Below are 27,232 nucleotides of genomic sequence, written 5' to 3'. Positions count from 1 at the left end.
GAGTTCCCATTGTGGTGCATCGGGATCGGCGGTTGCGGTTCCATCCCGCGGCCAGCACAGTGGGTTAAGTACCCCGAGCTGCTGCATCTGTGGCTTGGGTTGTGACTGTGGCTCAGATCTGATCCCTGGTCCCAGAACGCAACATGCGGCAGGGTGGCGGAACACAAACGACGACAAAAAAAAAGGTTTCTTGACTTCCAGTTTGGTACACTTTCTCTTCTCCATCTAGAATTAACTTGCTACAGTCCATAAAATTGCCTAAATTTGACTCAGGCAAAGAATTTCCAGGTCAATTTACAAAAAATTGACATCTTCTAGGATCATGGTAATTTCTTTTTTCTTTTCGGGTCTTCTTTTATATTTTTCAGTAAAGTTTTATAGTTTTTTTGGCATTTCTTATTAAGTTTATTCCCAGCTGTTTAATAATTTTGGTAGCTAGAGTGGGTTGAATCTTTTTTCCCATTCCTTTTCCAGCTTTTTGTTACTGGCTGGGTCTGTGTGCCTGCGTCCGAACTGTAAGGAAATCCATTTGGGATTAATGGTCTTTCCCTTCACAGTGAAACTCCAAGGATAAGGTTTAGATGAGAATGGAAGGTGAAGGATGTGTGTTTTTTTTATTATTATTTTTTGGCTGCCTGGTGGCATGTGGAGTTCCCAGGCCAGGGATCCAGATTAAGCCGCAGCTGTGACCTATGCCGAAGCTGCAGCAGCACTGGATCCTTTAATCCACTGTGCCTGCCAGAGATGGAACCTGCATCCTGACGCAGCAGAGATGCTACAGACCCCATTGCGCTAAGAATAGATCTTGTCCTGTTTTTTGTTTTGTTCCCACTTATCCCCATTAAATATTATATTTGCTTTAAGTTTTTTAATAGGTACCTTTGATCAGATTAGTGAGATTCCTTCTATTCATAGTTCTCAAGTCGTTGCTTTTTTTTTTATCATAAATAGGTGTTGAATTTTATCAAAGGCTTTTCCCGTATCTATTGGCCTGATCATATAATTTGTTTCCCTTAAACTTAACAGTAAGTTTGATTTTCTAAATTTTTTTGGCCACATCTGTGGCACGTGGAAGTTCCCAGGCCGGGGATGGAACCTGAACCGCATCAGCAACCCAAGCCACAGCAGTGACAACGCAGGATGCTGAACCCACTGCACCACAAGGGAACGCCTAATTTTCTAGTTTCAAACCATCCTTGCATTTTTAGAATAAAACTCAACGTTGTTGGGATACATCAATACATACTGTTGGATTTAGCTTATTTGTTTACAATTTTTACATCTATTTCCACATCCTGTGCCTTCCTTTCACTGGCTTGTTATAGTAGTTGTGTTAGTCATAAAATAAGTTTGGAGAGAGTTCTTTCGTTATGATTGGAATGACCCAATCATTAAAGATTTGGTAGAACTCATCTGTAAAGCTCTCTGAACTTTTTTTTGGAGGAGGGTAGATTTTTTTAAAAAAACATAGTCAATTGCTTTGTGGCCATAGGGAATCTAGCCAGGTTCCCTGTTTTCTAAAGTCAGTTTTGGTAAGCTGTGCTCTTCTAGGAACTTATTCGTTTTACTTATGTTTTCCAGTTACAACATATAGTTGTTTATAATACCTTTTTAGAAAATTTATCTGTTTTATCTATTATCTACAGTATAATCTATTGTATCTGTCATTGTTTCCTTTTTATTTCTAAATATAACTTACTTGTGTCTTCTCTCTATATATCTAGCTTGTTAGAGGGTTGGCTTTTGTTTCCAGCTTTTCAGTTAATCAGCATTCTTTTTTTGGCTGCACTCCGGGCATGCCAAAGTTCTAGGGCCAAGGATCGAACCTGTGCCATAGTAGCAACCAGAGGCACAATAGAGCCACCAGGGAACTCCTGAAATAATCATCTTTTGATGTTCTAAATCTCCTTGATCATTATGTTTCTGTGTTATCAACCTCTGCTTGCCTTTTTTTTTTTTTTTTTTTTTTTTTGCTTTTCAAGGGCTGCACCTGCTCCATATGGGAGTTCCCAGGCTAGGGGTCGAATCAGAGCTTCAGCTGCCAGCCTGTGGCAGTGCAGTGTCTTCCACAGCCATGGGAACATGGGATCTGAGCTGTATCTGCCGCCTACACCACAGCTCATGGCAACGCCGGATCCTTAACCCACTGAGGAGGCCAGGGATTGAACCTGAATCCTCCGGTTACTGGTCGGGTTCATTACTGCCAAGCCACAATGGGAATTCCCTATGCTTGTCATTTTTTTCCTTCTATTTTCTCCAGGTTTACTCTGCTGTTCCTTTTATACTTTCTTGCATTGGAGGTTCAGTTTGTTGACTTATTAACTGCTTGTTTGCCCAACTGCCCACTCAACATCTCTTCTCAGCATCGCACGTCTAATAGGCAGCCCACGCTTAATACGGCAAAACAGAATCTTTGACCTGTACCGCCAAAAATGTACTCCTACAGTTTTCCCCATCATGGTGAAAGCGCCCGTTCACTCAGTTGCTCAGGCCAAAACCTCAGGACGCATCCTTGTTTCTTCTCTTTCTTTATGCCCTACCTCCAATCTTCTCTGCTCAATTTTGAAAACATAGCTTGGATTGCACAACTTCTCAGAAACTTCACTGCTACCACCCTAGTGAAAAACCACTGTCACCTCTCCTAGACTGCTGTCAGGGCCTCCTGCCTGGGCTCTTGCTCCTCATTTTGTCTCGCCACAGATTTCCACACTGTACCTGCCATAGACATCTGATGATGGCAGCTCCCAGTTCAAAATCCTCCAAAGACTTCTCATCTCAGAAGAAGCTTCCAGTTCCCATGGCAGCTCCAGGTGCCTCTCCAACCACATACCCCGTCACTCTTCCAGCCACATCAACTTACTCGTGAGACCTCAACACGTCAGGTGTAGTCTCTCCTCAGGGCCTTTGAACTTGCCCAACATCTTCTTCTCTCCCCAGATAGCCATATGGGGAATAATATGTGAGCAAAAGCCTGTGGTTATATAAGCAGCACCCCCTTTACCCTTGCTTTATCTGTCTGAAAGCGCTTATCACTAGGAGACATATTACACACTTATTTGTACATATTGCTTTGTATGAAGCCTCCCCCACAGGAATGATAGTTTTGCTGTCTTATTCAGTACTGTGCATCCAGAGCCTGGAACAGTGTCTTCCATAACGTGTATTTAATAAATTAACAGAGGGTAAGGAGCCACATCAGAATCAGAGGGTTCCTTGACCCTAGCTCAAGGGTCACTGGATGAATCGGATGATAGCTGGAATCAGAGTAAGGTCGCCTAGACAAACAGGCCTATCCTGAACACTCCATTAGCTAAAACTTTTCTCATACTCTTAAATATTTTTCTCACCGGCACTGTGGATCTTAGCTCCCAAATCACTTCTTCTAGAAGTCTTTCCTCTCCTGTGCAGGCAGTTAAGGGCTGCTGCCTTTGTGCTTCCATTGTGCCTTCTGCCCACCTCCACCAGACTATCTGCAGCCTTGGCTCTTCCCCCATCAGAGTTTCAAGAAGATCAAGGCTGTGATTTGTTCCTCAGTTTATTCCCTGCCCCTGTGATTGTGTGGCACACTACAGGTCAGATGTAAGAATGCATTGGGTAGGCCTCTTAAACCAAGGTCCCTCGGCTGGAACAATGTCAGGCAACTTTGCTGCTTGTACTGAAGGTGGTAATGTGGAGAAAATGCGGGTGCGGTGAAACACGTATAGCGGCGTACTGGGTGTGTTTGTGGACAGCGGGTCGAGGGCCCGGCATGGCCGCGCAAACAAGCGTCCCGAGCCTAGGCCTAGCTTTGCTCCAGCATCCGCAAGGGCCCATTAATCCTTAATATTCAAATTCCGCCCACTAAACCAGCCCCCCGGAGCCCAAGCCGCTTCTTTTTCCCAAATGACGGCCGTTGGCAGCCAATCCGCAGCTAGACGGGGCGTCCGCCCCCTTTTCCCTTGCCGGAATGGACACGATCTCCCGCCAATTGGCGGCGTCGCCGCCGAGACCCCGCCCCACCCCGGGCGCCGCACCCAATGGCGTGCGGGCTCGCGGCGGCGCCGGGGGCCGGGCGCGGGTGCGCAGGTGCAGCAGCGCGCAGGCCGGCCGGGAGGGCGGGGCGCGACGTCGGCCGTGCGGGGTCTCGGCGTCGGCGGCGCGCGCGCTCCCTCCTCTCGGAGAGAGGGCTGTGGTAAAAGCCGTCCGGAAAATGGCCGCCGCCGCCGCTGCCGCGCCGAGCGGAGGAGGAGGAGGAGGCGAGGAGGAGAGACTGTGAGTGGGACCGCTGCGGCCGCGGGCGGGGACCCTTGCTGGGGGGCGGGGGTAGGGGCGGGACGTGGCGCGGGAGGGGCCCGCGGGGTCGGGCGACACGGCTGGCGGATGGCGTCCCTCCTCTCTTACCCTCCCCCTCCCGCTGGTGACGGCCCCCCCCCCTCGGCCCGTTACCCGCACTTGCGGGTGACCGTCCTCGGCGCAGCCTCCCAGGGCAGCCTTCGCCTGGTTCCCCCCTCCCTCCCTCCCTCCCGCCTTCGGCGCGCATCCCGGCCCCTGGCCCCGCGGGCGCCCCTGTCGCCGGGGCTTCGCCTGTCGGGGCTGCGCGCGCGTCGTGCCCTTCGCGGGGCTTCGGGCCCGCGGCGCCGTCGCGCGCCCGCGGCCCCGGCCTCTCCCTGGATCGCGCTTTCGCGTCTCCCTCCCTCGCGCGCCCCCTCTCCCGTTACTCGGCCCCCCCACCGACGCGCGTGCGCAGTCCGCCTCCCGTCGGGAGAGTGCGCCACAAGGGCTCCGGCGCTCTCACCCCCATCTCCAGGCTTTGCCTCCCCCTCCTTCTCGCCCATTCCATGACTTTCTGCCCCCACTGCGAGCGAGTTCCTTTCGCATCTAGCAGGAACAAGTAGGTGGGAATTATTGTCCACCCACAAAAGGCGCTAGACATTGTGTTCCTGGTCCCACGGCTCATCATAAAGAGGCGGTTATAGTTACCATCAGGAGCCGTGGGTCGGGGACTGCGTGTCCGGCAGCACCTGAGGCTCTTCGGTGGGAGCTCGCCCCCAGGGTCTTTGGGGGTGCTGTGGCCTCAGAATCTGAGCGCCCTCCCCTCCTCCCCCCGTTCGCCGGCGATCTTCCAGTTACATAAGTGGAGTGGGACATAGTATGTGACCGGCTTCCAGAGCCGCGGAGCGCGCCTTGCTCACGATCCCCAGCCCCGGATGGGGCAATTTCATCGCCCCTCTGTGGTTCCTGTCAGTTGTCCCCGAAAGTTTCTTTTCTTTTTCGTGTGGTTCTGACTGAATCACCCAAACTGAAATTCAGGTGACTTGTACGTGGCGTGGCAATGTTTTCTGTGGGTTTGCACTGAAGACTTAAGGTCACTGTGAAGAGTCTAAAGATTGCTTTGACGGAGGAGACCGTTTATGGCATTACCAAGTGTGGATCAACGGGGCGGGGGTGGGGGGGGAGCTTGCTCTGGAACATACCTCTGTGGCCGTCGCTTCTGTTGTGTGTTTGGTGTAGATTGGTCACAGCAGAAATGGGCTCCACCACAAAAATGATATTCCTGACTCATGGTCAGGCAGATGTGTGCTTCTGATTATTTTTCCAGGAACAGGAACGGGCTCTGTAGAGCCATTCCCATGTTGTGTCTTTGCTGTGCAGGATCAGTGCCCCACATTGTGAGATGGTAGGATCGAATTCAGGGAGTGCTTGGTGATCGTGGAACCAAACCTACTAGCCCGTGAGGCTGAGTGGCTTAGACTTTGTAGGACTCTCACAACTTTTAGGCATTTTGTCATTCTACAAAAAGGAAGCATATTCAGGCCTTGGGAGGAGAATTCATTGTTAATGGACAATTACTCTAGGGGAGAAATTTGGGTTTCAAAGCCAGAATTTTCATCTGCGTCTTAGTGATTTCACTTAACAATGAGATTAACTGCTCCTCTTGGGTTGTTTGAAACATGCTGGATCCTTATTGCAGACAACCAGCCAACCAGATCCGGATTTTTTTAGGTCTCTTGGGAATTTCCACCAGGGATTCAGGGAAATAGGCTTGTTTATGGGCTTTTTAGGACTTGTACTTAAAAGTCCAGTCAGGGAGCCTAGGAAGCCTTTGGTTTTATGTTCTTACCCAGACCATGTCAGAACCTTAAAGGACACAGCCAGTGTAGTAGAAGTACGGGATTAAATAAGTTGTCACCGAGCGCACATCGCTGGCCCGGCCCTGCCGTACATTCCTGTCCACACACACACACAAGCCTCACTTGACAAAGCTTCCAGGGTTTGTACATCTGAGCCCGAGATGTGAGAGGACAAGGGCTCTGCTTCGTTTGGCATCATTGGCAGTGCGTTAGCCCTCTCGACTGCCCCTCCAGACAGCTGTTCCATCCTACCCCTATCCCTTTAAACTGCACAGCTTCCAGAATATAGTTTCTCTGCAGAGTGCCTGGTGGCATCTGAAGTCATTGTGTCCTAACACCTTGAAGAAACCTTCTGTGGCTTTCTTGCCAGTACTGGCCCATCACACCATGCTGTCTCTTGCTGCTACAAACTTGCCTGGAAGGCCTTAAACCTAGAGTCCCAGGTCTTTGTTTCACCTGATAGACCATCATGCAGTCAGATTGCACTCCAGCTTTTGTACTTGCTTATGTTAGGGTTAGAATACAATTTTGCATTCTATTTGCAATTTCCAGCCAGAGCCATTGTTTCCCTGTCTGCTCTGCCTCTTTGTGGCCGAATCTAGTGGGGTGGGGAGGTAAGCTGTGGAATGTGACAGAAAAACTGATGAGCGGATGTTGCCCCCATCCAAATACTCCTTCCTCCGCATTGAGATGGAATGAGAAACTTGCTTCTTGAACCTAGAATAAAGAGCAGATGTAAAGGTGTTACTTTCTTACTCCAGGCCAGTTTTCATCACTCATACACCTGCCTGGAATTATTTGCATGATAAATGATGTCTCCTGGAAGCCGTAATCTTTTATAAAGGCGAATATCAGTGGAGATCTTTTTATCGGCTAAGAGCACTTTGTGGCCAAGCTGCCCGAGTTATCTATGAGAAGAAGACAAGCAGAGAAGATGTTTGACCTTTGTAGTAACTTGTGTTTTAAGTGCACTGGGGGTAAAACATAGTCTAGACTGGCAGTTCCAGGGAGTGTGGCAGGACGCCTGCTTGTTCTCACCCCCTCTGCCATGGTAACATGTGTGCAGACCATCTCGTGTGGTCAGCAGACACAACCTTTTTTCTCGGGTAGAGCATTATTACCCCTCCAGTGGATGGACCTTGCCCTCAGTGTTTTGGTACCAGCCCTCTCCAGTCAAACTGCCATTGTCACCACTGCGCCTTTACCTCATTTTGGGTAGGACAGATGTAAACGAGTTCCTTTTCCTTGTACTCTCTGACACAAAAGTGCTCTTGTGCCTTTCTCTTGCGAGGAACCTTTTCCTTCCTATTGAAAGCTTGATTTGCATGCCATTGCTTAAATCCTTGGTTCCACCCCTTTGATGGTAGGTATGGCGTCTGGGGGAACTGAGTGGGAACAGGAATTTGGGGGCTGGCAGGGCATGCCCCCTCCCATGTTTAAGGGGGATTGTGACCACTCTGTTACAGACTAAAGCCTCGGCCTTTTTCACTTCTTCAAGGCACACTTGCATTGGTTCTGCTGGCCTATGGATGTGTCCTTAGCATAGCTGTTCTGCAGTACTGCATAAGTCTGGACTCTGGGGAGCATGCCTTCGAGAGGGTTCAGTTGGCTTCCTTGCCTAAGAGCTGGGGGCACTGTGTGTGTGTGTGTGTGTGTGTGTGTGTGTGTGTGTGTGTGTGTGTGTACACACACCTGCAAATCACTGCTTTATTGGGTCTTCACCTAATTGCTCTCATTTGCTGGCTCTCTTTTCTCTCTCCATAAACTCCTAATCAAAGAACTTAAACTTTCAGAGCTGGAGGAACCTTAGTCTAGCCCCCTCAATTTACAAATAGAAATGCAATTTACCCCAAAAATGCAGGGCCTCCCAGCCAGGATACCAATTTACTTTCTGTTGTATAGCTACCTGAGTAACACTGTTACCTGACTTCTGGGATTTCAAAGCATCCTATGATTAGACTGTTTAAGGGAATTATAAGGCCTCACTGCACCTCAGTAGATAATTCCGGGTACCATCCTGGTAGGTATAGCGCAGCAGTAAGAGGCTTGACTGGTGTTGCCTTTCCTCTGGGTTTCATTACATGAGCAATTGTGTGAATAGTCTCTAGAATTTTTCTAAAGATAAAAGTCCTACTCTTAGGCCAGCAAGGTATCAGAGAGTAGCTAGTATGGGGCGATTTTAGTTTTAACAAGGAAATGATGGTTATCTTGATGAAAAATGGTGACAGAAGATCTTTTTTGAACATGTGTTCAAAAGCAAAAGAGAAACTGTCAAACTATTAACTCAGTTTGTTGAACATTCGATTTACGATGATCTGAGAGGCTTAAAAACGTTTGCTCTGAAACAGGCATGTGTTATTTTTAAGGATGGCTTTGGATCTCCCAGGGCACTTAGTTTCTGTTGGTGCTGCCTTTTTTCTCTCCGGGTTAGAAACCCCTTTATGTGATGTTACAACAGATTGTGGCAACTTCAGCAGCTTGAAAAAGAGAAGGGAGACTTTGCCTCTGGATTTCACATGTTCTTTTGGGGAAGACAGTCTGATGTTGCGTGTTCTCTCAAACATGTCTTCTCTCCCCGAGTATCTCTGTATGACACGGTGCAAGAAATACAGAGATCATCACTAGTGATAAGCTTTATGGTGTCAAAATGTCCCTCAGAGGTGACAAGACCTGTGATAAGTGTCAGTTCTAACATGCACGAATCTTGCCTTGCTTTGAGCACTGTGCGTTATGTGCCACTCAGCTGCAGTTTATCCTTTGTTTCTAGCTCGGTAAGCCGGGAACTAGCGTAGTACTTTGTCTGTATGTTTATCTTCAAAATGTCCCAAATAGCCCTGGGAAAAAGGTCGTGCAGCACAATGGGGGCTTTCAACTTACGATTTTCTTTGTTTTAGGCTCCATAAAAATACAGACTCACCAGTTCCTGCTTTGATGTGACATGTGACTCCCCAGAATACATCTTGCTTCTGTAGACCAGCTCCAACAAGATTCCATGGTAGCTGGAATGTTAGGGCTCAGGTAAGTAACCTTCCTTTTTTTTTTTTAGTATATGTCCTGGTTTGGCCATCTGTTTTTAAAAAAAAAAAAGGAATAAAACAAGATATACTACTCTTGGACAGTATGAAAGTACCCCAAAGACTAAAGACATAACTGTGCCAAACTGTGCCATATAATAAAAAAAGTCACTTCCCTGAGCCCTGAAAAGTCAGTTTAGGTAGGGTTACTTGGTAGCCACAGCGTGATCTGGGGGCGGGTGTCAGATTAGAGCTGGAACTGGTGATCTGCACCTTCAGTTCACCTTTAGGCAGTTCAGCTGAGCTGGGAGCGCTTAGACCGAGCTCCTCACCTGCCGCCGCTGCTGTTGCCTGGCGGCCTACGGCATGACTCTGTTTGCTTTGGTCTTGGGCGAATGACTTCCTGGTCAACAGTAGTGGGTGATGCATTTTCGGATGTGGGAACTGGTGTGCGGTCCCCTAGAAGGATGGCCTCCTGAAAGCTGTTGCGCGTGCTTGCCGCACTCCTCCCACGGGACCCAAAGAGAGCGCCCAGATACACCTCTGGCTCTCGAGACTCTAGAGCAGAATGGATGTCTTGAAAAAGCTGGGAGCAATCGGAGCCGTTTGAGGTCTGACACTTGGGTGCTCTATCAGCCACACTTGAGGCTGGCTACTCTAGCGCCACTGTGTGGACTTCAGTTTTGTAAACATGAGCGGTTCCTTAATTTCTCAGCTGTCAGGCTCAAGATCTTAAGCTTTTTTAAAGTCAGGTCCCTCCACGGTTGATGTTTTGACACCTGGATTTCAAACATTCCGTGTGGTAAGGCAGAATGTTCTAATTGAATTTTTCCATTTCTTTTCCGAAGGAAAAAATGTGAGTTTACACACATGCTCGATTGTGACTCTTGCTGAGACCCTCAAGTAACAGTTAGTTGTATCTAGTGGATTCTGACACCTCAGTATAAAGTTGTGTGGGCATCCTTAACAGCCCGTTTGGGGACCGTGTGAGGGCAGAGTCTGGGTGGAGCAGGAAAAGGTGTGGAAGGAAGAGGAGGGCATCACGCTGCCTCCAGGTCCCAAATTTGGTTCCACTCCTGATCCTGTGACTCAAATTGTCATTGCCATTTACTGCTGTGGGGTGTGCTCTGGGCCCTGCTGACAGGGCGTTCTTTGTACGCCACTTATTTATGCTGGTGGGAGTTGTGTGGCTGGTGCTTTGTGTATTGTCTCGGAAATTGTGTGGCCTAAATGTAATATGTGGCAGCGAATGGGTCTCTTCTGCTAGGTATTAGGACTGTGGGGGTGATTTATGTTTTTCATAGTCTTTTTCGCAGTTTTGGGAATGGATTTTATCAGACAGACAGTGGTGACCCTGTATAGTGTCTTCTAAGAAATGTAGAAAGGAAGAGATGTTTTTAAAAATAGCCCTTATTACTTATGAATAGGAAAGACTCGGCCATTTGAGCTTCAAGGAACTTGGAAGGAAATTCTCAAAGAATGGAACCCCTCTTTAATAAATGAGTGCTTGATATCTTGCTGCTTTTCTTTTCCCTTTAAAGAAATTAGAAAAATAGGAGTTCCCATTGTGGCTCAGCGGGTTAAGAATCCAACTAGTATCCATGAAGATGTGCATTTGATCCCTGGCCTTGCTCAGTGCGTTAAAGCATCTGGCGTTGCTGTGGCTGTGGTGTAGGCCGGCAGCTGCAGCTCTGATTTGACTCCTAGCCTGGGAACCTCCATATGCTGCAGGTGCGGCCTTGAAAAAAAAAAAAAAGGAATTATGAAAGTAATACGTGCTTTTGATAGAAAATTCAAACCATTTTAAAGTATATCAAAAGTAAAACAGTGAAAGCTCCCCGTTACTTTCCAAACCCACTACCCAGAGTAACTGCTGTTAATAGCTTAAGTAGATCCTTCTGAATCTTCTTCTCAGGCTATACAAACAGGTACCTTTGTATTTTTGACAAAACAAGGATAGCATTATATGTATTCGGCGTCTATCTGTGTGGTATGTTTATCTGCCTTCATTTCTCCTAAATAGCAGTGTAGTTTGGGGCTGATATACTGTCACCATTGTCCCTCCGTTGGTTTGGACAGCGGTTTATTATTAGAGATGCTGCTGGATTGAACTTCCTCATGTGCCCGTCTTTTTGAAGAATGGCTGCCTAGAATTGGAGTTGCTGGTGGGTACTTCACATCACTCTCCAGAATGGTTATCCCAGTTCCCACAGCAGTCTTAGAAAGTGCCACTTCCCATACACCCCCAGAATTGGGTATCCATCTTTTATTTTATTTTATTATAAGATTTTTTTATTACTCAAATGAATTTATCACATCTGTAGTTGTATAATGATCATAACAATCTGATTTCACAGGACTGCCATCTCACAGCCCAAGCACATCCCCCCACCCCCAAACTGTCTCCTCCGGAGACCATAAGTTTTTCAGTGTCTGTGAGTCAGCATCTGTTCTGCAACGAAGTTCCGTCTGTCCTTTTTTCAGATTCCACATGTCAGTGAAAGCATTTGGTGTTGGTGTCTCATTGGCTGACTGACTTCACTTAGCATGATCATTTCTAGGTCCATCCATGTTGCTAAAAATGCTGGTATTTCGTTCTTTTTGATGGCTGAGTAATATTCCATTGTGTATATGTACCACATCTTCTTGATCCACTCCTCTGTCATGGGCATTTAGGGTATCCATCTTTTAAATATGCACGTCTGGGGTTTTTACTGAGGCTGAACCTCAGTAGTCTTTCGCCATTTGTACTTGGTCTTTACGAATTGCCGGTTTATGTTCTGCATTCCTTCTTCTGTCAGGATCTTCTTTTTAAGTTGGTTTATAAGAACTCTTAACATAATAAGGATATTAATTCTTTATCATCATGCAGATATTTTTTCTACTTTGTCATCATCTTTTGATTCTGCTTGTCTTATATATAAAATTCCTGATATGGTATCTTCTTTTGCTGTCATACTTAGGAAGTCTATTGCTACTCTAAGAACATGACAGTATTCATCTATATTTTCTTTCATCCTAAAAAACTTGATGATGTGCTGTATTTGTAATACATATTTGATATATGCAAAAGAATTAAGTTGTCCAGTTTCTTGGTGTGGTATTTAAAATACTTGTTTTTTAAAAAAGTGTTTCTTTGGTCGCACCTGCAGCTTGTGGAAGTTCCTGGACCAGGGGTTGAACCCCCACCACAGCAGTGACAATGCTGGATCCTTAACCCACTGAGCCACCAGGGAACTGCTGAAGTCGTAGCTGTTTGGTGAGCCAGTCACCTGGTCTTCACTTTATCATATGCTGACTTCAAGTGAACAAAGCGTCTCTTACTTTGTTCTTTCTGAATTTTTTCTTTCTGAGACTTCACGGCAAGCCTGTCAGCAGATAATCATGTATTTATTTACTCAACAAATATTTTATTCCCTGCTTCGAGCCAGGGGTGGTGCTGGGCCCTGCAAGTGCTGCCTTCTTGACTGGGTGAGGGATGCAGGGAGAGGCTGCAGCGGTTGTGATGCAGGCCGCACGGCTACAGTGCTCATTCTGGAAGACTCAAGAGAATAGTGGATCTTCACAAAAGTAGGTTTCAGATAAACTGGGAGGAATCCAGAAGGTGTGCATGTGCGTGTGTGTGTGTGTGTGTGTGTGCACACGTGCGTGCCCATGTGCGTGCATGTGTGTGTGTTTTAAATTCTGACATACGAGTTACAGCTTTAGGGTAGACTGCAGCATAAGCATAGTTTGTTTTCTGATTCATGTAATTGCAGGCTGATGTGTGTTGATTGATGATGAGGACTTTTTGCTCTGTATTCGGCTGGCTTGGTTGTGACGGCATAAAAGTTGTGTACTGATAAAATGGTAATTTTCCTCTGATGATTTTGAAGCTTTCTATAATAGCTGATACCAATAAAGACAGGATTTTGGTGAATGTATTCTTAGGGGAACAAGTGTAGTGTTTTGCAACTTGCATCATTTAAATCTAATAAATACCCTCAAAACTGAATGGAATCCAGATTTTCTTTTAGCTTAAAGAAAGGATATAAATGGCTTGTGATTAGGGAAAGGCTTCTCGCGTAAGCCTGAGTTTTTAATGGTACTTGGTACGGGTAGAGCGTGCAGAAGGAAAAAGGTGGTATAAAAGGGTGTATGGTATCAGATCTCCTTGCCACCCCGTCGTGAAACATCCATTTCTCTCCCTGAAGGAAACTGTCATTACCAGTTTCTTATTAATCTGTGTGGGTGTTGTTTTTAAATTGTGGTAAAATATACATAATGTTAAATTTACCATTTTAGCGATTTTAAGTGTATAGTTTAGTAACATTAAGTACATTCTTATTGTTGTGCAGCCATCACCACTGTGTATCTCCAGAACCTTTTTTTATCTTTTGCAAAACTGAAATGATCCCCATTAAACCGTGACTCCCCATTCCTCCCTCCTCCCCGAGCTCCTGGCAATCCCTCTTCCACTTTCTCTGCCTCATGTAAAACTGACTATTTTAGGAGTTCCCGCTGTGGTGCTGTGGGTTAAAGATGGGGCGTTGTCTCTGTGGTGGCGAAGGTTTGATCCTGGCCCAGCACAGTGGGTTGGTGTTGCTGCAGCTGTGGTGTAGATCATAGCTGCAGCTTGGATTTGACCCCTGGTCCAGGAACTTCCATATGCCATGGGTGCAGCCAAAAAAAAAAAAAAAAATTGGAAAAAAAAATTTGACTATTCTAGATACCTCATATTATATTCTTTTTTTGCGGGGGGAGGGTTCTTTTTAGGGCTGCACGCGAGGCATACGGAAATTCTCAGGCCAGGGGCCCAATTGGAGCTGTAGCCACTGGCCACAGCCACAGCCACGCCAGATCCAAGCTCACCACAACACCAGATCCTTTAACTCACTGAGGGAGGCCAGGGATCGAACACGCAACCTCATGGATACTGGTCAGGTTTGTTACCGCTGAGCCATGATGGGAAGGTCTATATATTCTTACATATATCTTTATGTATATATTCTGTGTGTGTTTACACACACTCAAACAAAGGGGTGTGTGTGTGTTTACCAAACGGTGAAATACCATGCACATTTGCAGAGTTTTCTCTTTTTAGTTAATATATCTTAGTAACTATTCGGTATCAGTTCCTATAGAGCCATGTCACTATTTTTTTTTTTTTTTTGTCTTTTTGCCTTTTCTAGGGCCGTTCCTACGGCATATGGAATTTCCCAGGCTAGGGGTCAAATCAGAACTGTAGCCTCTGGCCCACAGCACAGCCACAGCAACTCCAGATCCGAGCCACGTCTGCGACCGACACCACAGCTCACGGCAACGCCGGATCCTTACCCCACTGAGCAAGGCCAGGGATTGAACCTGCAACCTCATAGTTCCTAGTCGGATTCTTTAACCACTGCACCACAACGGGAACTCCGTGGTCCCATTGTTTTTTCTTAGTTTCATTAATGCTGAAGTGAATGGCTTTTTACTTACGTGATGTCGGTTACCGCCACATTTATCTGTAGGAGAAATTCCTAGTGATGGAACTTGGTTGGGTCAAAGGATAGGTGCATTTTACACTTTTGACAGATGTTGCTAAATCAAGGATGGCCTTTTAATTGCACAGTTTTGAGGAAACGACTGTGTATTAGATGAGCACAAACATTTATGACTGCAACACAATTTGTAGAGATTAGAGAGCTGCTCGTTAGGCTATGAAGAAATCATTTTCAGAGTTAGCACTAGAAAGCAAAACTTCAGAAGCTTCTGTTTCATGACTTCCTGCGAGCAGAGGATGAGACGGGACCCTTTACTTCGCAAGGGGAACTTTAGCAGGTTCTTGTTTGTGAATCTTGAAGAAAACGGAATATTTTTATCTTGGTACCGTTTTGAGTTGTAGTAGCTCCTTGGAACTTGGGGTTGAAGAGTCTGCCACAGCTGCTGGACGTTCTGTCGTGTTTGTATGTAATATGCGTAAGGAATATCCTGGAAGTATTTTTTTTTTTTTGTCTTTTTGTCTTTTTGCCATTTCTTGGGCTGCTCCCATGGCATATGGAGGTTCCCAGGCTAGGGGTCTAATCGGAGTTGTAGCCACCAGCCTACGCCAGAGCCACAGCAACACAGGATCCAAGCCGCATCTGTGACCTACACCACAGCTCACGGCAACGCCAGATCGTTAACCCACTGAGCAAGGGCAGGGATCGAACCCGCAACCTCATGGTTCCTAGTTGGATTCATTAATCACTGCGCCACGACGGGAACTCCTATCATGGAAGTATTTAGGACCATGTGGCTGTTGCTTCATTTCTCTGTGACTGCGGTGCTCTTTATATTGCAGTACTTTATTCATTTACCCTGTACTGATTGAGCATCTGTTACTTGTCAGTTACTGTCCTTGATCCTAGAGTCTGCCTACCCTCAGTGATTTTCTGCTCTGAGGGAAGACAGGGGCTCGATGCTGCAGTGGAGAAGTAGTGGGCTGCACGTAAACATTACAAGGATCCCGTGTAGACTTGGTGGGTGGGTCCGGGAAGAGACTTTTTTGAAAAGTGACCCCTCCAGAAACTGAAGGATAAGGCAGCATTAGCTGGTGCAGGAGAAAGTGTGAGTGGAGGAGAGACCAGAGTGTATGGAGGCTCACGAGAGAGATCTTTTCGGCTGGGTTCAAGGGTTCAGAATATGGAGATGAGCCAGGCGGAGCAAGCCAGGCCACGCAGGGCTCGAGGAGCAGTTCCATTTGCAGAGTGTGCCAGTAGGAAGTCAGACAGCTGCCCCAGCTGCGCCAGATAGGTTTGGCTTTCCTTCCAAGCTGCCTCCCTCTCTGAGAGGTTCCTGGGCCCCAGAAGGCAGTGCAAGGTGCTCTGGTCATCCATCCTGTCCCCTGTCCGCCCTGCACTGCTCTGGAGGCCATCTGCCCTGAGCCGACTTGCCAGCTCAGGCCCTTGGGGCTCCCATTTCAGATCTCTTCATGGAACCTTCCTTCTCTCACCTCTGTCCCAGGGACTGCTTCTCGCACACACTTCCCTCTCTGATAGTACCTAGAGGAGGGCAAGAACTTGCATGGTGTGTGGGTCAACTACAGACCAAACGCACTGCTTAGTTTTGCTGATTTTTAGTTAGTTACTTATTTAATTTTTGTTCTTTTGTCTTTTTAGGGCCGCGCCTGCCGCATATGGAGGTTCCCAGGCTAGGGGTCTAATCGAAGCTGTTGCTGCCGGCCTGCACCACAGTCGTGGCAATGCCAGATCCAAGCTACATCTGCGACCTACCCTACAGCTCACAACAACGCCAGATCCTTAACCCACTGAGCAAGGGCAGGGATTGAACCCGCAACCTCATGGTTCCTAGTCAGATTCGTTTCCCCTGCGACAGGAACTCCATGATTTTTATTTGTTATGTTTTTGCCAAGATATCTTTCATGGTGAAGGAAGCAGTGCATAAGTAAGCTCACTCCTGGGAGTTCCTGCTGTGGTGGTGCAGGTTAAGAATACGACTGCGGTAGTTCCCATTGTGGCTCAGTGGTTAGTGAACCCGACTAGCAACCATGAGGATGTGGTTTGATCCCTGGCCTTGCTCAGTGGGTTAAGGATCCAGCATTGTCGTGAGTTGTGATGTAGGTTGCAGACGTGGCTCGGATCTGGCTTTGCTGTGGCTCTGGCGTAGGCCGATAGCAACAGCTGGGATTTACCCCTAGCCTGGGAACCACCATATGCCACGGGTGCAGCCCTAAAAAGATCAAAAGACCAAAAAAAAAAAAAAAAAAAGAAATATGACTGCCCCAGCTTTGGGTTGCTGCAGAGGTGCAGGTTCAGTCCCCTGTCCGGGAACTTCCATATGTTGTGGGTGTGGCCAAAAAAAGAGGGAAAAAAAGAGAGAAGCAGGCTCAGTCCTGTCTTGTTAAGGACCAGGTCCACCTTGGTGAGCCACTGTGAACAGCATCTCGGTCATCCCCACAAACCCGGGCTCGGGAGGTGGGATCGGAGCTGTCCTCTGTGCGCCTGCTCCTCTGCTCCTCTGCCCTCCCGCAGGCCATCCCAACCCTTCGAGGTCCTGCCTTCCCACAGTCCTCCCGGCCGCCTTCCTCCTCGGCCTCTGCACTCTGTTCATGCGGTAGACTCAGGCACTTTCTCTTGGGACTTTGGAAATGTTAGCAGTGGGTCCTACTCAGTCTCCTTTTCTGTCCTTTTATGGAACTCGAATGTGACAGCTCCAGGGAAAGCCACGCCCATAGTTGCACTTGCCTGCCCGAGGTGATGGGGGTGGTCTTCCTGCAGGCTGACTGCTGTGTTCCCCGGGACAGTGGAGAACATTGGACAGTGTTCAGCAGATCGACAGGACGGTATCCTCCCTATGTGACATTCTGCACGTTGCTCTTTTCACACTGTACTTGGCTCTTGAGCCTGTCCGTGCTGCTCTGTGCAGACCTTCATTCATTTAACATGTCTCCTTGTGCTGCGGACGCGTCTTTACAACCAAAGTCCCACCAGAGCCCTGGGGAGAATGCAACTGTAGAGAAACAAGGATTGACATCTGGTTTATGTTTACATCCTTTGGGTCTGTTAAACGACAAGAAGATATTTTTATTTCTGGGTTTGTGAAAGCTTTCCACAAAAAAGGCATCCATTTTCTAGACTTATTAATAGAGTAGTCCGAAGCTTTTATTTTTAGATTTGAAAGAAATCAAAGCAGGTTTCTGGCATCTGCACATTTCCCTTCATTCCCATCTCCTCTGCAGCACCCACGTCGCTGCTGAGACACCAACTTGAGCGCTTTTCAGCATGAGCTGACTTTCTACCTGTAAGTGATTTTTGAAAAAATAAAAGCATTTTTGGTTTCTCTGGGCTTTCTAATGGTACTTAAGTTTTCACATTACTTTGAAAAGTTGTATTTTAAATTCTTGTGCACATATTGAGTAACTTATTTTTAAAATATAAATTTCCCTGTTTTTCTAGGTTTTGTGTTTTTGTAAACAGCAGAAGGTATTAGTCCATATTAAGTACTAATTTACTCTAATATTTTCAGCTGTTTTTGGAATTATGCTTGGCAAAAAATAGACAAATGTCGGTGGTTATGACAGTTTGTCTTTTTGTTCCCTTTAACTCCAGGATAAATAATTTTGGTGAAATTTTTTCTAGGCTTGTAAAAACACAGGAATGATTAAAGTCATCATAATAAGTACTTAGGGAAGGTTGAAAGTTTTTTTGTTTTTGTGTATTTTTTGCTTTTTAGGGCATATGGAGGTTCCCAGGCTAGGGGTCCAATCGGAGCTACAGCTGCCGGCCTACACCAGAGCCACAGCAACTCGGGATCTGAGCCAAATCTGTGGCCTCCACCACAGCTCACAGCAATGTCGGATCCTTAACCCACTGAGCAACGCCAGGGATCGAACCCGCAGCCTCATGGTTCCTAGTCAGACTCGTTTCGACTGCCACAACGGGAACGCCGAACGTCTTTTTTTTTTTTTTTTTTTTTAAAGCCGCATCACCTTATAAGAAAATGTTAATGTAGCTTGAAAGCAACTGTATTAAATTTCTTAACCACTCTTCCAGGTTGTTTAAGACAAAACAAAGTGAACAAACAAAATCATAGTATTCATTAAGCTCTTTATTTTTTAATTACATAAGTAAAGCATCATCATAGAAAATTTAGGAAATGCGTATGGAACTCACTCTGGAAATTCCACCACGCAGAGAATACTGCTGTTACTATTTGGTGTGTATCTTTCTGGACCAAGGGTTCTGACTCAGGGTTGAAAAGTCAGGGGTTCTGTAACCTTGCATGGGGAAAATGCTAACCTCTCACTGGAAATTCACAGACCAGTGTAGGCAACAGACCATGGTAGCGTTAGGAGTACCTATGACTTTGTCACCAGTAGAGATCAAAGATACTTCCATATCATGTTGTAGTTACAGATATTTTGAAATATCACTTGTGTTCATCACAGTTCAAACTTAGTTATTTTACACACTTCTAGATCTGATTATTTAATGGTTTACTAACGGAGTACATGCTACTCTAGCACCAGTTCTCAAAGTGAATTGTTGATCAACTTCTACGTATTTTGTCTTATGCATTTCAAAACATTCTTCTGAGGAGGGGTTCAGAGGGCCAGAAGGGCCCATGGTAGAAAAAGGTTAAGAACACCTATTGTATACATTATACCCTGCAACTACAAATAAAAGAGCAGCCAGCATTTCAACATTGTAAATCAACTGTACTCCAGTAAAATTAAATTAAAAAAAACATACACACTATTGTATATGAAAGAAGCAACAAGGTCCTACTGTATAGCATAGGGTAATTTACTCAATACTGTATAATAACCTATGTGGGAAAAGAATCTGAAAAAGAAAGGATATGTGTATATGTTAAAATATATATATAAATATATATGATTAATGAGAACCTACTGTATAGTATAGGAAAGTCTACTCAGTTGCTTGTAATAACCTATATGAGGAAAAAGGTGTTGATATTGATTTATTTTGCTGTATTCCTGAAACTAATAAAACATTGTAAATCAACTATACTCCAATACAGTAAAATTAAGAAAAAAAAAGCAGCCAGCACTTGAGAAGTCACTTGGAAGAGGCCAAGGAATGCCCCCAAGTACAGGTGCAATGAAGAGAGACAAAATGACATTAAATCTTAGTGCAGGAGTTCCCACTGTGGTGCAGCGCGATCAGCAGCATCTGTGCAATGCCAGGATGCAGGTTTGATCCCCAGCTAGCCCAGTGGGTTAAGGATCCAGTGTTGCTGCAGCCGAGGTGTAGGTTGCAACTGTGGCTTGGATCCGATTACTGGCCTGGGAACTCCATATGCTGTGAGGCAGCCAAAAAAGAAAAAAAACAAACAGTTCAAATTATTATATCAGATGTTTTTGTGCACACATTTAGTGTTTCCCAGATACCATACAAAGTTAATGCAACTACAACTGGCAAATATAGCCTACAATTTACCTTTGCTGTTGGCATTTTAAGCATCCTTCTAGAGTTTTCTTTATGCACCTGTGTGTATGCATACATAGGGTTTTAGATAAATGGGGATCATATGTGCTGTTGTAACTTGCCTTCTTTCTCCAATGATAACGTTATAGATATCTTTCCATGTCAGTAAAAATGTCATCACTTTTCCCCCAAATGAAAATAACTATTTTCTAACTGTAAAAGTAATATCTGTTCAGTGAAAGAAAAAGGTTTTTTTAGAAAATACAGCAAGTGGAAAAGTAGGAATTGCCCATAAACTTGCCATCTACAGATAGACAATGTCTGGATAATGTTTTTATACCATCGTTTTTAATGACCACCTGACATTTTATTGATGGTTATGCCTTGATTTAATTAGAGGTGTTTCCATTGTTTCTGTGGTTTCATTTCTTTGAATGACGCGTACAGCCGTGTGCTGACCATTCCGCTCTGTGCCTGAGTGTCTGGCTTGCATTTCTAACCTCCCTCTGGAACTCCACGTCAGATGGTCTCTTCAGTATTTCCTCTTGCTGCTCATAGACATCTCAAGCTTAACAAGTCCCACTCAGAACTCTTGATTTTTTTCCCCCTTCAAATCCACTTCTCCTCTTAGTTTCTGTCACATTTATTAAATAACATCAACATCCACCCAGTTAGCCAATCTGAAATTCTCGGAGTTATTCTCGATTCTGTTCTTTTCCTCATCTTCCTGTAAGTCACCAGCAAGCCCTGTGGGCCTCTACGAGAAAACTCTGCCCAGAGAGTTCTACTGTGGCTCAGCAGAAGCGAACCCAACTAGTATCTGTGCGGACAGGGGTTGAATCGGAGCTGTAGCCACTGGTCTACACCACAGCCACAGCAATGCTAGATCCAAGTCACGTTTGTGATCTACACTGCAGCTCACGGCAACACAGGATCCTTAACCCACTGAGCAAGGCCAGGGGTCAAACACGTGTCCTCCTGGACATCAGTCAGATTCGTTACTGCTGAGCCACGACGGGAACTCCTAGGTTCGGGATTTTTTTTTTTTTTTCTGTCCTTTTAGGGCCGCACCCATGGCATATGGAGGTTCCCAGGCTAGGAGTCAAATCAGAGCTGTAGCCGCCAGCCTACACCACAGCCACAGCCATGCCAGGTCCAAGCCGCGTCTTCTGCGACCTGCACCACAGCTCACGGCAATGCCGGATCCTTAACCCACTGAGCAAGGCCAGGGATCAAACCCGCAACCTCATGGTTCCTAGTCGGATTCGTTTCTGCTGCGCCATGACGGGAACTCCAGGTTCAGGGTTTTTGATGTTAATGTCAGAGCAGTAAACTATATTGAAAGGTTAGGTTTTTTGGATTTTGATTTTTTTATCAAAATATTACAGCCACTCAATAACAACATAACTTCTCAAAGGAGGTTATGATAAAAACATTCTGCGCCTCCTCCTTCCTGTTCCATGACCCAGAAATACCAGCTTTTAACGGTTTCTACTTTTCGTTTCTTTGATGGTTACCATCAAAACTAAATTGTATGCTTATGCATCTTTCTTGATTTGATAGCTTTGAAGAATTATATTAATTCCCTGAAATGAAAGAAGACGACTTAGCTTATATCACTTTCCTTGAGATTAATAGTCACATTTTCTCTGTAACTTTAAACAGTGGTTCCTGTTCTATCACCATTAGTCCACATGGCGCTTCCCTCTCCGTGGGGGGATATGAGGACCCTGCATCAGCATAAACGCTCGGTCTGGTCAGTATGTACTCAGGGAGTTTGATTTATTGTGTTTTATGGTTCAGCTACAGTCAACCATTCTTTTTTGATCAAATTATTACAAATTTGGTCAATGAGATTCCCTTTATTCTGGTGCCTGTGTCCTCTTGCTATAGCCTCATTAATTAATTAGTCTTTATGTGATTCTTTGCTTTCTGGCGTAAGACATTCCATCCCAATGTGTGCTTTTCCTACCCTGAAGCTGTTCCAAGAGCTCTGATTCCTTTTAGTGGGAAATGGTATTTAGAATCCAAGGTTGTGTGCTTGATGTGCGCACTCTTATTTGGGGTGACATTGCATCTAGGTCCATTCAGTGAACAAAGTTAGAAAACATTGGGAGGAGTTCCCGTCGTGGCGCAGTGGTTAACGAATCCGACTAGGAACCATGAGGTTGCGGGTTCGGTCCCTGCCCTTGCTCAGTGGGTCAAGGTTCCGGCGTTGCCGTGAGCTGTGGTGTAGGTCGCAGATGCGGCTCGGATCCTGCGTTGCTGTGGCTCTGGCGTAGGCCGGTGGCTACAGCTCCGATTAGACCCCTAGCCTGGGAACCTCCATATGCCGCGGGAGCGGCCCAAGAAATGGCAAAAAGACCAAAAAAAAAAAAAAAAAACAATTCGGAAAAACTTCCTAACTCATTCATGAATACGTAATGATGTCTACAATGGAACTTTCACATTTGAGGGTCTGTCATTAACTTTTATCCTTATATATCTTTTTCTTACGCAAAAAGTTCATTTCTCGTTAACATTAACAGTTACTTATTTGCTTTATCTTATAATATACATAAAATAATTATAAAATTATAACACTGATATTACTACCATCATTAAAAATCCCGAATGAAGTTTAGATTTTCTTTTTGACCTTATGTAAAAATCAAGATTCTCATGTTCAAAAGTCACCTGTGGGATTTGCTTCTAGTAGTAATGAGGTAGCTTGTTTTGGACTACCCAACTTGCAGATAACAGCCAAAGACGCTATAGACAAAAATTAAAAATAGCTATTTAAAGACACTAAATGTACTGGGATTTCCTGTTGTGGTTCAGTGGGTTACAAACCCAATTAGTATCCATGAGGATCCAGGTTTGATCCTTGGCCTCACTAAGTGGGTTAAGGATCCCGAGGTTGCCATGACCTATGGTGTAGATTGTAGACACACTCAGATGTTGCTTTGCTGTGGCCGTGGTATAGGCTGGCAGCTGCAGCTCCAATTCGACCCCTAGCCTGGGAACTTCCATATGCCTTGGGTGTGGCCCTAAAAAAAAAAAAAAAAAAGGAAAAATAAAATAAGGATACTAGAGAAACTAGAGAGAAGTTGATACTTGGAAGAAGGCAACTGCATTAGTTGAATTTCCTGTTTGTAACAGCTTTTGCATCCAAGGGCACTCCTAGTCGGTGTGCTGCAAGGAGACTGAGATGCAGACCTGCCGTCTTGGCTTGAGGAATCAGAGGACTGAGGGCAGATATTCTGGAAAGAAGATCACCATGGGCAAGGCAGTGGTGGTGCAGATTCTTCATATCAACTCTACTCAGCTCCATTCAAGGCGAAAGAAATGAACAGAGATTTCAACCACTTCCACGATAGGGAAGACACTTTGGAGTCTGAGTTCCACCAAATTAACTGTCTGCTAAAATAAAACACCAGTACTCTTTTTTTTCTTGGCTGCCCTCCAGCATATAGAGTTCCTGGACCAGGGATCAGGTCCGGGCTGCAGTTGTGGCCTATGCTGCAGCTGCAGCAACACTGGATCCTTAACCCACTGTGCCAAGCTGGGGAATGAACCTGCTTCCCAGTACTCCAGAGATGCCCACCGATCCTGTTGCGCTACAGCAGGAACTCCAATTAACATCCGTACTTTTTATTGGAACATAATAGAATCCAAAGTCTGATAGCGTACCACTCAAAATATCTAGACTTTTGAAGAAATAGGAGAAATGTGGTCCTTACTAGTGAGCAGGAATAAGCAAAGTTTTTTCCTGAGCATAGTGACTATTTTAGGTTTTGCCGGCCATACAATCTGTCACAACTACACAACTCTGCGGTTGTAGTGCAGAAACAGCCATCAATAGTATGTAAACAAATGGGCATGGCTGCAGTTTTTAATATAAAGACACAGCTAGGTTAAAAACGAAAGAATATAAAGAGATACATGCTGCAAACAGTAAGCATAGGAAAGCTGCAGTGACAATACTAGTAACAACAACGACAACAAAAAGACTTCAGAACAAAAAGACTTCAGAACAAAAGATATTTACCATAGATAAAAAGACAGACTTCATAATGATAAAAGGGTCAGCTCATCAGAAAGACATTGACAGTAGGGAATGTGTATGTGCCTAATTGCGGAGCTGCAAAATATGTGCAGAAAAATTAGCACAATTAAAGAAACAGACAAATCCCTAATTGTACATGACAATTTCAATACTCTGCTCAATAATTGGTAGAACTAGACTAAAAAATCAGTAAGGATGTAGAAGATCTGGGCATTACCAACCACATTTATAGAATCACAGACTCAGCAACTGTGGAACACACATTTTCAAGTGTACATGATACAGTTCACTAACCTACTATTTGCTGGACCATAAAACAAGTTCAGTAAACTTCAGAAGCTTGAGATCCTGCAGATTATGTTCTTTCTTCTTTGGCTGCACATGTGGCATGTGGAAATTGCTGAGCCAGGAATCGAACCTGAGCCACAGCAGTGACAGTGCCGAGTCCTTAACCATTAGATCACCAGGGAACTCCCAAATTATATTCTTTGATCAGAATGGAATTAAATTAGAACTCATAATAAAAGATCTAGGGGAAAAAACCCAAATATTTGAAAATTAAACCCCACATTTCTAGGAGTTCCCATCGTGGTGCAGCAGAAATGAATCCGACTAGGAACCATGAGGTTGCAGGTTCGATCCCTGGCCTTGCTCGGTGGGTTAAGGATCCAGCATTGCCATGAGCTGTGGTGCAGGTCACAGACACTGCTCAGATCCTGGGTGGCTGTGTGGCTGTGGAGTAGGCCAATTCAACCCCTAGCGTGGGAACCTCCATATGCCACAGGTACAGCCCTAAAAAGACAAAAAAAAACCAACAAAAAACCCAGCCCCCACCAAATGCACATTTCCAAATAACCCATGGGCCAAAGAAGAAATCCACAAGAAAAATTAGAGATTTCAAGTCATAATGAATTAAAGTGAAAATAAACATATTAAGTTTTATAGAATGCAGCTAAAGGAATACTTGGAAACGTATAGCTTTAAGTGCATTTATTAGAAAAGAAAAAGGGTATAAAACTAGTAATCTAAGATTCCACCTTAAGAAGCTAGGAAAAGAAGGGAGTTCCCGTCGCAGCGCAGCGGAAACGAATCCAACTAGGAACCATGAGGTTGCGGGTTCGATCCCTGGCCCTGCTCAGTGGGTAAAGGATCCAGCGTTGTCATGAGCTGTAGTGTAGGTCGAAGATGCAACTTGGATCTGGCATTGCTGTGCCTGTGGTGTAGGCCAGCAACTGTAGCTCTGATTGGAACCCTAGCCTGGGAACCTCCATATGCCACGGGTGCTGCCCTAAAAAGAAAAAAGGAAAAAAAGAAAAAAAAAAAGGAAAAAAATCTAACAGTGTATTAAAGAGATAATGTAGTACCCGTCATGGCTCAGTGGTAGCAAACCCAACTGGTATCCATGAGGATGCGGGTTTGATCCCTGGCCCTGCTCAGTGGGTTTAGGATCCACCTTTTCTGTGAGCTGTGTAGGTCAGACGTGGTTCAGACCCTGCATGCTGTGGCTCTGGCATAGGCCTGCAGATGCAGCTCTAATTTGACCCCTAGCCTGGAAATTTCCCTATGCCGCAAGTATGGCCGTAAAAAGACAAAAAGTAAAGAGTCATATATATAACTAGGGACTTTATATACTGGATATATAGAGAGAACTCTTAGAACTCAGTAATAAAAAGGCAAAAATAATAATTTTTTAAAACAGGAAAAATTTTAGTAGATACTTCATAAGGACAGGCATGCAACAAAGTGCTAATATTAGTCATCAGAAATGCAAATTAAAACCACAATGAAATACTAATACATACCCAGTGGGATGGCCAACACTGCAAACTGACAACACCAAGGTGGGGCTGCCTGGAAAGGGGTGCCAGGGAACTTTCTGTGGCCATGGTACCATCTTCTCTCTTGATAGGGGTTTGGCTTATACAGGTGCATGGACTTGACAAAACTCATCTGGTGATACAGTTAAGATTTGTCATTTTGCTGGATGTAAATTTTACCTTAAAAAGTGAAAGTGAATTTTCAACTGTAGTTAATGATATGCAAGTTGAAATGTTTGGGGATGAAGTGTACTGGTGAACTTTCAAATGCATCAAAAATAAGATGGGTTAGAGTTCCGTGGTGGCTCAGCGGGTTAAGGATCCAGTGTTGTCACTGCTGTGGCTCTGGTTGTAGATATGGTGTGGGTTCAGTCCCTGGCCCAGGAACTTCTGCATGCTGAGGGCACAGCCAAAAGCAAAAAAATGAATTGATGGGTGGGTGAATCATGTCAGAAGTGGTGGAATCTGGATGATGAGTATGTGGGTGTTCTTTGTACAATTTGTTCAATTTTTCTGTATGTTTGAAAATTTTCATTATAACGTGTGGAAAAAGTCATTTGGAATAATTCTTTTCTGTGTTTATGTTAACTGATTTTATATACGGTTAGGTTTATTTGATTTGAGTTTTGTGGTTTGCTTTTTTATTTTTTCCCATTTTTTAAAGTTTTATTGCAATGTTGTAATAATTTTTTTCTCTTTAATTTTGGAATATGTATAGTATTTAATGGTTTAAAAGTCAAGCCTAATTTAATCAGATTGCTGCTTCACCAAACTTTTTTTTTTGTCTTTTTGCCATTTCTTGGGCCATTCCCGTGGCACATGGAGTTTCCCAGGCTAGGGGTCCAGTCGGAGCTGCAGCCACCAGCCTACACCAGAGCCACAGCAATGCGGGATCCGAGCAGCGTCTGTCACCTACACCACAGCTCTCGGCAACGTCGGATCCCCAACCCACTGAGCGAAGCCAGGGATCGAACCCGCAACCTCGTGGTTCCTAGTCGGATTTGTTAACCACTGCGCCACGACAGGAACTCCTCACAGAACTTTCTTTAGTAACCATTGTGGAATAACAAAAAGTTAGGATTGTAATAATAATAATTCTTTATATTAATAGCCTATATGCATGCTTTATGTATAGGTAAACAACATGCATGGGTTTTATGATTCTGTTTGTTCCATGCTGAGTATATTTATTGAAATGCAATTTAGGTATCTGTTGAATCTAGTAAAACAGGCTTGAATTTAAAAAAAGCCAAGCTTTGGATGTTAACTGGACTTGTGGCGATCACTTTGTAATGTATACAGATGTCGAATGCCACACACCTGAAACTTA

The 27,232-nt window shown here is 44.9% G+C and overlaps 1 protein-coding gene across 1 annotated transcript in view; it reads left to right on the top strand.

Annotated features, from left to right (window-relative positions):
- The window catches only part of MECP2 (methyl-CpG binding protein 2), a 53,541-nt gene continuing 30,473 nt past the window's right edge, over window positions 4,165-27,232 (top strand). Inside the window, 2 exon segments of the mRNA XM_021080802.1 lie at window positions 4,165-4,251; window positions 9,005-9,128. The gene's annotated coding sequence lies outside the window, so the exon portion shown is untranslated.

Source organism: Sus scrofa, chromosome X (assembly GCF_000003025.6).
Source record: "Sus scrofa isolate TJ Tabasco breed Duroc chromosome X, Sscrofa11.1, whole genome shotgun sequence".
Lineage (NCBI taxonomy): Eukaryota > Metazoa > Chordata > Mammalia > Artiodactyla > Suidae > Sus > Sus scrofa.
The sequence above is the reverse complement of the archived record's forward strand: the minus strand, read 5'-3'. Positions and strand labels throughout refer to the sequence as shown.